The sequence below is a fragment of the Theropithecus gelada genome, chromosome 3 (genome assembly GCF_003255815.1).
Source record: "Theropithecus gelada isolate Dixy chromosome 3, Tgel_1.0, whole genome shotgun sequence".
NCBI classification, from domain to species: domain Eukaryota; kingdom Metazoa; phylum Chordata; class Mammalia; order Primates; family Cercopithecidae; genus Theropithecus; species Theropithecus gelada.
This window is the reverse complement of record NC_037670.1, coordinates 135281404-135295277: the sequence shown is the minus strand read 5'-3', so window position 1 is coordinate 135295277 and position 13874 is coordinate 135281404. Positions and strand designations below refer to the sequence as shown.

General features: G+C 37.2%; 1 protein-coding gene across 5 annotated transcripts in view; it reads left to right on the top strand.

Annotated features, from left to right (window-relative positions):
- IMMP2L (inner mitochondrial membrane peptidase subunit 2) overlaps positions 1-13874 on the top strand; it is an 879518-nt gene that overhangs the window by 619626 nt on the left and 246018 nt on the right. The gene's annotated exons all lie outside the window — the stretch shown is intronic.

The window sequence follows — 13874 nt, the reverse complement described above, 5'->3', positions numbered from 1 at the left end:
AGCCACCCAACTACATGGAAACTGAACAACCTGCTTCTGTGTGACTACTGGGTAAATAATGAAATCATGGCAGAAATAAATAAGTTCTTTGAAACCAATAAGAACAAAGACACAACTTACCAGAATCTCTGGGACACAGATAAAGCAGTGTTTAGAGGGAAATTTATAGCACTAAATGCCCACAGGAGAAAGCAGGAAAGATCTAAAATCGACACCCTAACATCACAATTAAAAGAACTAGAGAAGCGAGAGCAAACAAATTCAAAAGCTAGCAGAAGACAAGCAGTAACTAAGATCAGTGTATTCCATTTTTTATTGTCTTTCTTTTTTTGTGTGTTTGTTTTCATCATTAATTAGGAAAATAAATCTGAAGAGGGAAAATCTGTACTTTCTCCTTATATAGAATGAGTCTTTGGGATCAGAGCCAGCTTTCTAAAAAGTTAGAGCCCACAGGTATTATCCATGGATTAAGATTTGAGAGAAAATTGGAAACATCTCCTAAACCAACAGCCTATAAGCCTGTACGGCCTGAAGAGTCTGAGCATCATTGATGAAACGCATAGAGCAAAGCCAAAGAGTTTAAAGAAAATCTTCATGAGCCTTGTGTTAAAAGAGCACATACCTTCCACAAAATCATCATATAATTTTTCTTGTTTAATATTATAAGAGGGCTTACTTTAATGCCTTCTCTGTTGTGTGCGTAGGATATTCAGAGTGAAGTTGCTGAGAGCAGGGAGAAAGAAATAGTTGAGGAGCAGGGAGGGTTTCTTTAAAGAAAGTGGAAAAACAAACCTCACAAACTTAATTGGTCCTTCCCTCCAGTTATATCTGCCTGGGGCAGTTCTAGATCACATATCTCTGTTCAAGGTGGTGTTCAAGGAGCTAGAGAACCCAGTATTTAATCACTGCCTCATTACCCCCCCTCCAGTATTTGGGCATCTGGTAATTACCTTGTTCACATTCAGTCCAGCTATGTCTCCACCAGGCTCTTCCTCTAGGTCTGTTTCTCTGTGTAGCACACTATGAAAATGAAGGAACAGTGCTTTCAAGTGTGTTGAATACTTAACTGTACATGATAAAGTTAATATAGCTGTCGTTTCCACACACTTCTTATTTGTGATTATGTTTCAAGTAAGCACAGTAACAGCAATCTTAAAAACCCTGTGGCAAAACTAAAGAGAGTTAGAGCTCTTCACTGATGTAATATTCTGAAATCACATTTTTGCAGGTTCACCCTCTTACTGCGGGCATGTATAGTCATATATCATGCTAGCAAATTCTGTTGCTTTCTCCAGAAAGGGAACATGGAATTGTTTACCCTATTCTTTCAATTATCTCTCTCATCCCCATGTTGTAATTCTGAGGTTAGATTCCACAGGGAGTACCTCAGTATTAAAAGAGTGTGTACAAGGAAAATGTAGGTGACATATTTTCCCCTTTTCTTGCAAAGGCAAAAATATCAAATATTTTCTCAAATGTCACTGGAGAATGTAAAAACTGCATTCTTGGGCCAGGCACGGTTGCTCACACTTGTAATCCCAGCACTTTGGGAGGCCGAGGCGGGCGGATCACGAGGTCAGGAGATCAAGACCATCCTGGCTAACACGGTGAAACCCCGTCTCTACTAAAAAATACAAAAAAAAATCACCGGACGTGGTAGTGGGCGCCTGTAGTCCCAGCGACTCAGGAGGCTGAGGCCAGAGAATGGCGTGAACCCCGGGAGGCGGAGCTTGCAGTGAGCTGACATCTTGCCACTGCATTCCAGCCTGGGCGACAGAATGAGACTCCATCTCAAAAAAAGAAAAGAAAAAAAAAAAAACCTGCATTCTCAGTAAATATACACTAGGAAAGTAGATTCTGAAGCAGCGATTTCAGAAAGGGCTTAAGCCTCTAAGACTTTTTTTTGGGATTTATTCAGTCTAGAAATAGTTATTCAGCTCTTATGATGTAACTGGTGTTGTTCTAGGCAATGTGGATATTGATAAGAATCCCTACTGTCATAAGCCTGTATGCAACAGTAGTGTAGGGATGTGGAGGCCAAAAATAGGACATAAAGGCAGGCCACACACATAAATGAATGGTAGTGGCAAGTACTCTGAAAAAAATAGAAGGGGGTGTAGGGCTAGCCATTGACTAGTTTCAGTGGGGTAGGTATGCATGAGGGTTCAGGTAGTCAGGGAAGGTGATCCAGGCTAGAAGAAAGGAGTAGAAGAAAGATGTAGTCCTGTGAGAACATAGGGTCTCTGTGTTTAAGGTAGCGAGAGGAGCAGGACCCTAAGGTGCTAATGAGATTGGTCTGTCTAAGGAAGGGAAAGAAGGGTCCTCTGGTGGATATGAAGTGGAGTGTAGTGGGAGACGAGGCCAGAGAAGGTGCTAGGATCAGACTGTGTAAATCCTAGACCATGGCAGAGCTTAGATTTTACTCTTAAGTAAGATAGAAAGCCACGAGAGGGTTTAAAACAGGCAGGTGACATGATCTGATTAATATGTTTAGGTGATCATTGGCACCAGTGTGGGGGTTCTATAGTAACCCAGGCAAGCAATGATGGTAACTTGGGCCCGGGAGATAGAATGGAAATGGAGGAAACTACAGTAGATGGAGTCTGGATATGTTTTGAAGAACACATCAAGATTTGCTGAGGATTAGATATAGGGGCTGAAGTAAAGAGAGGAATCAGAGGTGGCTCCTTGGATTTCAGTCTGAACAACTGAAAAATACATGGTGAAAAATGTTTATGGAGATGAGGAATATGAGGTAGCGAGGAGAACAAGTTAGGCAGGAAAAAGGGTCATTGAGTGTGAGGGATAAATTACCTGAACACTAGACTCAATGAAGAAGAGTTCCTTTTGCTGCTGCCAATAGCATCCCTTGCCGTCTCAGGGTTTAATGACATCCCTTTGTTTACAGGAGAGCCTTATATGTTTCAGGCCAGGGAAATCTCTTATTCTCTGCTTTGTTCTCATAAAAATATTTGGAACTTTCCTGCAAAACATGTAGAATGAGGTAAAGTGTATCTCAGGTATCTCCAACCCAGGGTGCTTATCCTCACCCTCATATGTTCTCCTTTCCACTATCCATAGTTACCGCCTCTCATACCCCACTTCAGTCATTGTCAGGGCCATTATAACTCTCACTCCTGTCCTCAGCCCCCAGAAAAATTACAATTTCATATTCACTAGATTTTAGGTACATTTTCAGGCCCAAATGGGGTATTTTAAGATCACACAATTTATAAATGATTCAACCATTGTATATTGATACTTTTTGTGAATAGCACTTTGCTGGGTACTAAAGGATAAATTTTAAATTTGTATAAACATAGCTGTTGCTTTTAATGAACTTAGGGTATAATTGAAGCTATAGAACACATTCACATGAAATAACTACATAATAAAGTTAAGTAGTTAAACTTCGTGGAAACTACAGGGCTAAGTTTCTTATCCAGCTTGGTAAAACTCCAGTATGGTTACAGTATGATGGCAATTCTACCATCCTCTGTGACTTCAAACTTCACTAGCAATGCAAATTATTAATGTGATGATTAAGTAGTTTGGGTTTTATGTTATAGTTTATACCATTACTGGGCCACTTTCTGTGACCCAGGGCAAGTTCTTAACTATTCCAAACCTCACTATCTGTCCTCCTTAGTAAAGTGGGAATAATATAACCTACCTATATAGCTATTATTATAAATATGTGAAAAATTACCTGATATGCAGTAAGAACCTGGTAAACATTTGCTCTCCTCTTTTTCCTCCTTCCTACTATCACTATCATTTGCTTGTGTGGGTGGTGTAAACAATGAGAGTTTACAGGTACAAGGCTGTCTGCTCCTTGGAGAAGTTCAAGTTAGGAAAAAAAAAACAAAAAACAAAAACATGGTAACGAAAGGTTTACTATTGTCCAAAACTACAGGACAAAACAGAGGATAACCTTGGTGGAATAAGTTGGTGGAGGAGCTGATCACTATCTTTCCAAATAATTGCACCAAAGGAGGTATGAAAAGGAAGTAAAGGCTTCAGCAGAATAATGAAGTTTCATTGTTGTGCCATGTTAATGCACCATGTAACTGTGTATTGACTTAACAAGGTTTCTGATTTACACTGCTCAGTCTTATACATGATGAAATGATTAAGCGCAGTATACTCATTAGCTGCAGAACTGATTACTTCTCCTGAGCTAAGACTAAATCTACCTCCAAGACTCTGATAAATTTGTCTCTTGACAAACGAGTATTTAATGGCAGTTATCTTCCCCCATCTAGCACCTCCTTTTGTGGTCATTTGCTTATTATTGGGAACTTGATAAAATTCACAACTCAATCATTTCATGACATTTCTCTTTGTAAATGGCACCTTCTCTGTCACTTCTTGATCAGAGAAGAATTAGTCAGTAAGTGACTCATTCCTGATTTGTTAATGCAAAACCTTTTTGTTATTTAATCATTTTGAGACAGTCATGGATAGTTATTTAGCTTTGCAGATTCTTATAAGTCATGAGCTTGCTTAGGCAGAAGATGTTGAGTAGCTTGTTGAATTATGCAAAGTTAGGTTCAAAAAGTCAATCTTGATTTACAGCTGTTGCGTGAACAGTTCAGTGCAGGTTCAGTGAAGCACATTATCTGCAAATAATGCTCAGTACTTGTGTAGAAACAGCCTGAACAGAAAGCAACTTCATTCTATATGATTAATGCACAAGTGCTTTATAAACTATAAAGCAGTCTACTGATATAAAATGGAATTCACATGCAACATTTGTGTGACAGTGGGTGGAACTATCCCAAGGACAATGAGTTTCTATTGATGGCCAAGATCATAGGAGACCTTACTTTCTCAAATGGAGGGAAATATCTTAGTGTTACTTAATTCTGTGTACTGTTCGTTGATTATGACGAAAGCAACTTCTCATGAGCATTAAATGCCAACCATTCTAGAGATACAAGAAACTAATTATAAGATACAGAACTTAAGAATGTCCAAGGTTTTGTCCTACTACATTTATTCCCAATAAACAAATAGCTTGCAAATTTGAAGGGGCCACATGTACACTTACGTCTCATCTTCACTCCCTTTTTTTTTCTGACTTTCAGTTGACAAACAGAATGATTTGCTTCTCCCCTTACATGAGGAAAATTTTCTGCTACTTCTTTTACCACCAAAATAATAAAGTAAAACACAGAGATGGGCTAGTGATTTCAATAAAGTGTCCAATAGTACAAATTATAATACTGAAAGAGAGCGGAAAACTGGCCAGGTGGAGATCAGCACCAGGAATCTGTGGCTAGGTCACTACATTTTGTGGCTTTGCTTAATACATAGATTTTGGAGCTGGATCCCAGCCAGTAGCACTGGGTATGTGGAAGAGACAGATGTACACATTTAATCGGTTGTCCATTCCATAAGTTGAATGGGGTTTTAGGACAGATCTCCCAGCCTAACAGAACTGAGGCACAGGCCTTGGTTACATGGATGTGATCCACACCAACGGTTGCAGCCAAGTGGCAGCTAGGTGGGCAGGCAAGTTTAGAAGAGTCGCCTGAAGCAACAGCAAGGATTCTAGTCATCAGGTAATTGCCTCTACTGTGCACCCTCTACAGTGGCTACCTCTGCTTAGGAACCTGGAGAGGCTGAGCTGCCTTCAGGGGATTTGGTTTCTGAAGCTTAGAAGACCTGAGAAAGGAAGGATTCACGAAGTTTATAGAGCAGTTGGTGAGGGATAGATTATATTCCTATTAGTGTGTTTAGAATGTTAAAATCTAGTGTAATAACAGAAATCTCCAGTAGGAATGTCTCCAAAAGGCATGTGCTGCGAGTGTTATGTCATGAAAGTATCTTTGTTTTCTTTCTATGTGTGCCTGTTTCTGGATGTATTTTATGTGTATTCCTGTTTGATTCTCTATCTCCTGTGTGTCTCTGTGAGATTCTGTTATTCTCTGTGTGTGTATACACTGAACTTTTAAAAATCATCGTTTTCCTTTTATTTCTGTGTTTTTCTCTCCTAACTTCTGGTTTTCATTTGCTTTCTACTCTCTTACTTAACCAAATGTAATAGGAAGCTGAAACAATGTGTGTATGTGTATGCGTGTGTGTACATATACACATATGTACTTACACACATACATTTTTAATTATATTTTGGATAAGACGTTTTTCTTTATTGTTCTTAAATTGAAAAACAGAAGAGCTAATATTACCATGTTTTTAGAAAATATCAAACTAAATTAAATGTATTTTTGCTTCTGTCTTCAGTTGATGCCCTCCATAGTGATTTATCTGTTTTAGGGGTTCGTTGTGTTTTTAATAGAGACAAGAGAAGAAACTCTTTTTTCCTTCTACTTCATTCGTTCTGGTAGTTCATGGCATATATATTGTTTTAGCTAATCTTATTTATTTCTGGCCCTGCTCTAAAATAGATTTGAGGTAGTATACAAAAATAACCCTAACACAGGAGAGGAAACATATCAAGAAAAAAGGAACAGAGTGGAGATAAGAGATACTGCAAAGTGAGTTCCTATTGGCCAAAACTGAAATTAAGCAAGGTCACTGTTTCATTTATAAAACAATGTGTAAGAAAACCTTCTTACATTAGAGACTTAACACAAGGGTATATAGTTTTCTATTGCTGCTGCAACAAATTTTTTTATCACAAATTTAATGACTTAATACAAATTTATTTTCTTACCCTTCTGAAGGTCAGAAGTCCAGCATAGACATTATCAGGCTTCGGTGTTAGCAAAGCTGCATTCTTTTCTGGAAGTTTAGGAGAGAACCTGTTTCCTTGCCTTTCCCAGGATCTAGAAGCTTCCCACCTTCCTTGACTCATGGCCCCTTTCCTCCATATATAAAACCAGTGACATTCCATCTCCTTGACCATTCTTCTATAGTCATATCTCTCTCCTACTCTCTTTTTCCTCCCTCTTCCTTTTTTAAGGATTTGTGTGATTTCCTCGGAACCACCTGGATAATCTTGAGGGCAGCTAATTAGCGAACTTAATTCCATCTCCAACCCTAATTTCCCTTTGCCATGTAATGTAACATATTCACCGACTCTAGGAATCAGGGCATGGACAGCTTTGGGGAGCCATTATTATGCCTTTCACACAAGAATAACAAGTAATCTGATATTCCTAGAGCATCTCTCTCTCTGTCTATATGGCTCAGGTAGTTGAAGTTTAACTTCTTATATATGTTGGGTAAGGTCTCCAAGGCATCTTGGACAGGAGGGAGAGAGAGACAAAGAGAGACAAAGAGACACAGAGAGGGGGAAGGAAGAAAAGAATGGGCGGGACAATAGAGGTGAAGTGGGGAAGGAGGAGGAGAAGGGAAATCAATAGGCAGAAATAAATAGAATCTGTGTTGTTTTTTATATCCCAGCCTCCAAACATTCTGCAGCACTACTTGTATCACTTTCTTTTCATTAAAACTGAGTCACTAAAGTGAGACCATATTCAAGGGTGATGATTATATTGAAAGAGTGTCAAAGAATTTGCAGACATGTTCTAAAACCACACAGTCATTTAAAAGATTTACAGTGTCCCCCAAACAGCTTTTCTTGGGGATAACAAGTAAATAAAACTTTTTTTCATGGGTCTCATAAAAGGACACTGTGTGTGATATAAAAGATGATGGCTTCACCAGTATCTGTACAAAAAAAATTGCAATGATAAAATTCATAGAGATGTTTATTATAGCAATTCTAGGTGCTAGCCCCAAAGTATGTTTTAGGAAAAAAAATCATTCTACAAGTTGCAACAGACTTTCTTCAAAGGTTTCGAATGGACTAAAGAGAAGCTAAGGAAAAACTTGAAAATGAGAAAAATTAATGGACTATATATACATCCTTCAATTGATGCTCCATCAATATTGTATATTATAATAAAAATTTTAAAAGACTTAGGCATGAAAGAGATGAGGATTATATTTCTTGACAAGAATAATGAATAAAAGTAAATTGCATGGCCATTTCAGGGCAGATCTGTAGGTTTTTAAACCTAGTTTGGTATTTACTTCTTAAATGAAAAAATTTCAGACATAAATATACACAAACCATTTTTCTTGGTTAAATAGAGGATGAAAAGTATCAACTTAAAAATTGTTGTTTTCCAACTTGTTATATGGTCACTTCAACCGATGCAGAAAGAACATCTGATAAAATTAAATGTGAATCCTTCCTATTTTAAAAAGAACATCTTTATAAATAGGGATAAAGGAACTGTCTCACCTTAATATAGGTAATATATCAGTACAACTATATACTTAAACAATTTAAATCTTTTTATTGTGGAATATGAATACTGAAAAAAACAATGTTTTAATGTTTCAGTATAGCCTCTTAGAAAATATACAGAGGCTACTCTAGGGCTCCCATCCTTGCATTAATTGACTTTTCATCATTAGCATATTTTTATGCAGATGTTTAAATCTGATGTAATATATTTTTTAAAAACTTGGAGTATGAATATAGTAAGATCAAGTATGGGAGTTATCTAAATTAGGTCTTATACTATGTGTTCATAACCATGTTTTACTAAGAGGGTAGTAAATAATTTTGTTGATTATATCCTCCTATTTTGGCCGCCTTTGTATTCTCTTCATTAATATTTTATTTTCTCATGGATTGAGAACAGGATCATTCATTCATTTGCTTACACATTTAGCAATTCGTGTACACGAGTCTACTCTTTCCTTTGTAATTGAGCAATATAGGACACAGACTGTGAAATGAATGAATAAAAGATAATTACATGGAATACTTAATAGCCACATTCACCAGCTTTTTAATGTTCTTTCATTTAATGTTCTTTCATTTTCATTGTTGGTGTGTTTTTTGTACCTTATAAAATAGGAGTTTATAAAGAAATTCTGAATGACTGTCAAGTAGTCTCATATCTTTTCATCACAGACAGAATGTCAGTAGATCTACATGCAAATTGAATGCAGCATCGATCTAAAATGTATAATTTTAAAAAAGTTTTTTTAAGTTATAAAAAAAGTGTATGTCCTGGTACAGCTATGAGAGTATCTGGGGGATGGGCTCTTTGAGGTGTTTGTTTTCATTTTTAAAGACAGTTCCTCCTACATGCTTTATGCCTAGAAGGACTTTGATGTCTGTTTGTAAGGCCATACTCGTGAAGTTAGAGTTAACTTTTTAAGACCAAATATCCAAATATATGTTCAACTGTTTATTTTCTGTTCACTCAACAGTATATCCATATAGAAAAATAAAAGCTAATCTTCCTTGGTCCTTCCATTTTAGTGCTAATATGTTTGCTGTTATCTTTTTCCCTTCACATCTTATGTCATGATTCCATTTTTCACCCCAGCAATACAAGTTTCAAAAGAACACCTTTCGTCAGCATACTCCTTTTTATTCCCTTATCATGCATAGCTGTGAATGGTTAGATGTAGTTGAAAGTTTTTAATAGCTCCTTTTGTTATCTTTCTCTTACAGAAAACAACTTTTTCTTGAATATACCATGTTCTTGAAATATAAGGCTCTAGGGTAGTGTAGTGGTAGAGGCATGAACCAGAACATTTTTTCAAATTGTTTAATCAGCTGTGTATACCAGTCCTACTTTGGAGCAATAACTAGAACACATAGATGGGATAAAAAGTGGGAAATGCTGTTCCTGTCCCTTCCAAAGCACTGAAAAAAGAAATGAGGCCATTTAAATTGTTGAGTCTCAGCACTGATGTTTAAGTATTGAAAAGAAGATACTTGAAGAAAAAAAAATTAGACATCCAATTATCTACTTATTTTTGCTCTAACTTGAGAATCCTGTTTCCTAGTGAGGACATTATTATCTGCCCTTTATTTACATTATTAGAATATATAATATTAAAACTGACCTGCCCAGTTCCTCATAGTGAGAGAAACATAGGACAAACCTGGTACCTGCAGCAAGAGGACCTTGTGACTGGCCAGAGGGATGGGGCCCCTATAATGAGTCCGGTATGTCATTGCAGGACTCCCTTGGCAAAGGAATTGCTGAAATGGAACCTCCAGAGGACTTCTTAGAAGAGAAACAAAAATAAATCCTGATCCCTATCCACACCCTTTTATCTGCCTGAAGAACTACAAACGTTTTCACCAGAAACCTCTTCTCAATTTTGCTTTAATGAAGGAAATTGAAGACACCCTGGGGACAAACAGTACTGCCTCTGTCGTCATTGGCCCAAACCTGGCTTCATGCTGATAAAGGTTGCCTATTCAAATGAATCAGTGCTCTATGTGAAATCACAAAGTGAGGAAAAGAGCATTTTAGGTAGAAGTCAGACTTCTCAATAATCATGGGAATTGTTCCTTTGTCATACATTAGACTCAGGTAGACTCGAGACTGAGTTACAAGGTGAGCTGAATGCTACCTTAAAGGCCAAGGAAGGAGACAGGCTTTTAATTCACCTGTACATCAGTGGGGGGCTATTCCTGGGCTTCTGTTGTCAATCATTAGCAATCAGGCTATAATGTGAGACAACCTGTAGGGCATTGGGATATAATAACTCTCAAAAAGGTAAGTTCTAAGAAATCAGTTTTAGTCTACCTTGAAGGAAAGCCTAATAAAGAATAATGTCATAGTTATAGAGGAGTAATACTCTAATTTAAAAATGAGATCTTTTGAGTCATAATTTAGATCAAATTAAAAGTGTGTTGGCAATATATTTTAATTAAGTAATAATGAACTGTGACCAAAATATTTATGTATAAAGCATATTTGATAGATTTTGTTTTATGAAAAAGTAATGCTTAAATATAAAAGGCTTAGTGAATTCTTTTGAAATATTCTACTAATAAAAGATTAGAACCTCCCTTAAAAGTAAAATGTGTGTAGACATATAATAAAGCCTCCTTTCAGGGAAAATCCAATATATTTAAGAGTTCACCTTTTATGCTTTTATGAGTTCACTCTCTATTTTATTTTTCTTTTAAGACTTAACTTTCTGGGGTTTTTTTAAATGCTATTAATGACACCAAATGCATATATACATTGTCTTTATATAGAAGGTTGGTTTGCTGGTTAAGTGTCCCTATTGAATGCTTTATTTTAATTTATTCTTAAAGCAATGCTTTTTACTGGAGTTTCTCTTTTTCCTGTGTTTATGGTCAAGCCATAGAAGTTTTCTTGATAGTGTAAGAGTTACTTATCTTAAGAATGATATTAATAATGATAGTTGTATTAATTGTTTCTTCATCACTGAAAGTTGATTCATGAGTGGTAAATGACTCACTGTTTACATGTTCTTTTTCTTTTTTGTAGTAAAAGGACTAAAATTTGAAACTTGTAGTTATTGGTGCATCAGGACAGTATGTGTTTGCTTATGCCTGGGAATCTAGCCATAGGCATGATCACCACAGCAACTGCCCTAGTCTTGTTTCTTTTTTTTTTTTTTTTTTCTTTTTTTATTTATTTATTTATTTATTTATTTATTATTATTATACTTTAAGTTGTAGGGTACATGTGCATAACGTGCAGGTTTGTTACATATGTATACTTGTGCCATGTTGGTCTACTGCACCCATCAACTCGTCATTTACATCAGGTATAACTCCCAATGCAATCCCTCCCCCCTCCCCCCTCCCCATGATAGGCCCCGGTGTGTGATGTTCCCCTTCCCGAGTCCAAGTGATCTCATTGTTCAGTTCCCACCTATGAGTGAGAACATGCGGTGTTTGGTTTTCTGTTCTTGTGATAGTTTGCTAAGAATGATGGTTTCCAGCTGCATCCATGTCCCTACAAAGGACGCAAACTCATCCTTTTTTATGGCTGCATAGTATTCCATGGTGTATATGTGCCACATTTTCTTAATCCAATCTGTCACTGATGGACATTTGGGTTGATTCCAAGTCTTTGCTATTGTGAATAGTGCTGCAATAAACATACGTGTGCATGTGTCTTTATAGCAGCATAATTTATAATCCTTTGGGTATATCCCCAGTAATGGGATGGCTGGGTCATATGGTGCCTCTAGTTCTAGATCCTTGAGGAATCGCCATACTGTTTTCCATAATGGTTGAACTAGTTTACAATCCCACCAACAGTGTAAAAGTGTTCCTATTTCTCCACATCCTCTCCAGCACCTGTTGTTTCCTGACTTTTTAATGACTGCCATTCTAACTGGTGTGAGATGGTATCTCATTGTGGTTTTGATTTGCATTTCTCTGATGGCCAGTGATGATGAGCATTTTTTCATATGTCTGTTGGCTGTATGAATGTCTTCTTTTGAGAAATGTCTGTTCATATCCTTTGCCCACTTTTTGATGGGGTTGTTTGTTTTTTTCTTGTAAATTTGTTTGAGTTCTTTGTAGGTTCTGGATATTAGCCCTTTGTCAGATGAGTAGATTGCAAAAATTTTCTCCCATTCTGTAGGTTGCCTGTTCACTCTGATGGTAGTTTCTTTTGCTGTGCAGAAGCTCTTTTTCTTTACAGGTAGAAATTTGTAATGGTGAAATGAAAGGCTTTGAGACAACCAATCTAATTGTTGACTGTGCCATGCAGTGGGGCAAATCAGAAAATCAATCAGAGTCCACCACTTTCCAGGTTTTATCTTGTTACACATCAAATTAAGGTCTTGACAATCAATCTGATGAGAAAAACATTGCATCCAGACTTTAGCGAGAAACCAGTTTGCTCATGATAGACATTTGAAGCAATATAAGCCTCATATTCTTACAATCAGTGGTTGCAGAATTTTTCATGATTCTAAGTTCAACTTCATGTGTATAAAACAGGACGGTGGTATTGAATCAGAGTCTTTCTAATCTCTGTGGTTCCTTGAGCCTAACCCAATCCGTACATTAAGTGGAGAAGAAAAACAATATTTTAAGGCTTTAAACATTTATCATGGAGTTTGAGTCACTTAATTTTAAAATCCATTCATGAGGAAATGATTATGTCAAGTGGATTTAGATGGTTCCAAACGAAAACACTGTTAAAATACTATATCAAAGTATATCAAGACTAGATTGGGAGTTTTATATTTTGCATGTATGTTTCCACTAGGTTTATTGAGATGTAACTAATGATTTTTTCATTTATTATCTATCAGGATCCTTTGGACAGAACATAATGGACAGTTGACAAACATCTTAGTATTGTTTTTTTTTTTTTTTTTTTTTTGAGACGGAGTCTCGCTCTGTCGCCCAGGCTGGAGTGCAGTGGCCGGATCTCAGCTCACTGCAAGCTCCGCCTCCCGGGTTCACGCCATTCTCCGGCCTCAGCCTCCCGAGTAGCTGGGACTACAGGTGCCCGCCACCTCACCCGGCTATTTTTTGTATTTCTTAGTAGAGACGGGGTTTCACCGTGTTAGCCAGGATGGTCTCGATCTCCTGACCTCGTGATCCGCCCATCTCGGCCTCCCAAAGTGCTGGGATTACAGGCTTGAGCCACCGCGCCCGGCCCTTAGTATTGTTATATGCAAGCATTTGTGGAAGATATAAAGAAGTAGAATTGCACTTAAGCCTGATGTGTGCATAATTCTTTACAGTTTACAAACATTGCCATATACGTTTTCTCCAGACCACTGGTCTTTCCAATGACCTCTTAAATCGGTAACAGCTATTTCTACAGTTCTTTAAGTGCTTCTATTTTCAAAGCAAAGTGAAATTTTTGTTTTTGTAGCATCTTGGCACTCTGTCATATGAGAGTTGTGAAACACACTAGCTGAAGCTTATTCTTAATGGAAAGAAATACTGTGGCTGTTAATGTTTTTTTCTAGCTAATGAACCAAATCTATAATAAGGATACAAGTTCTAGCAGTGGTGCAAGCTCTTTGCAGTACACTGACGTTAGACATGACACTGCAAGAAAAGATAATTTCTGACTAATGCCAAGGACTCTGGAGAATTATTAAAATGCAGTGCTCTGACAAGTTATGTT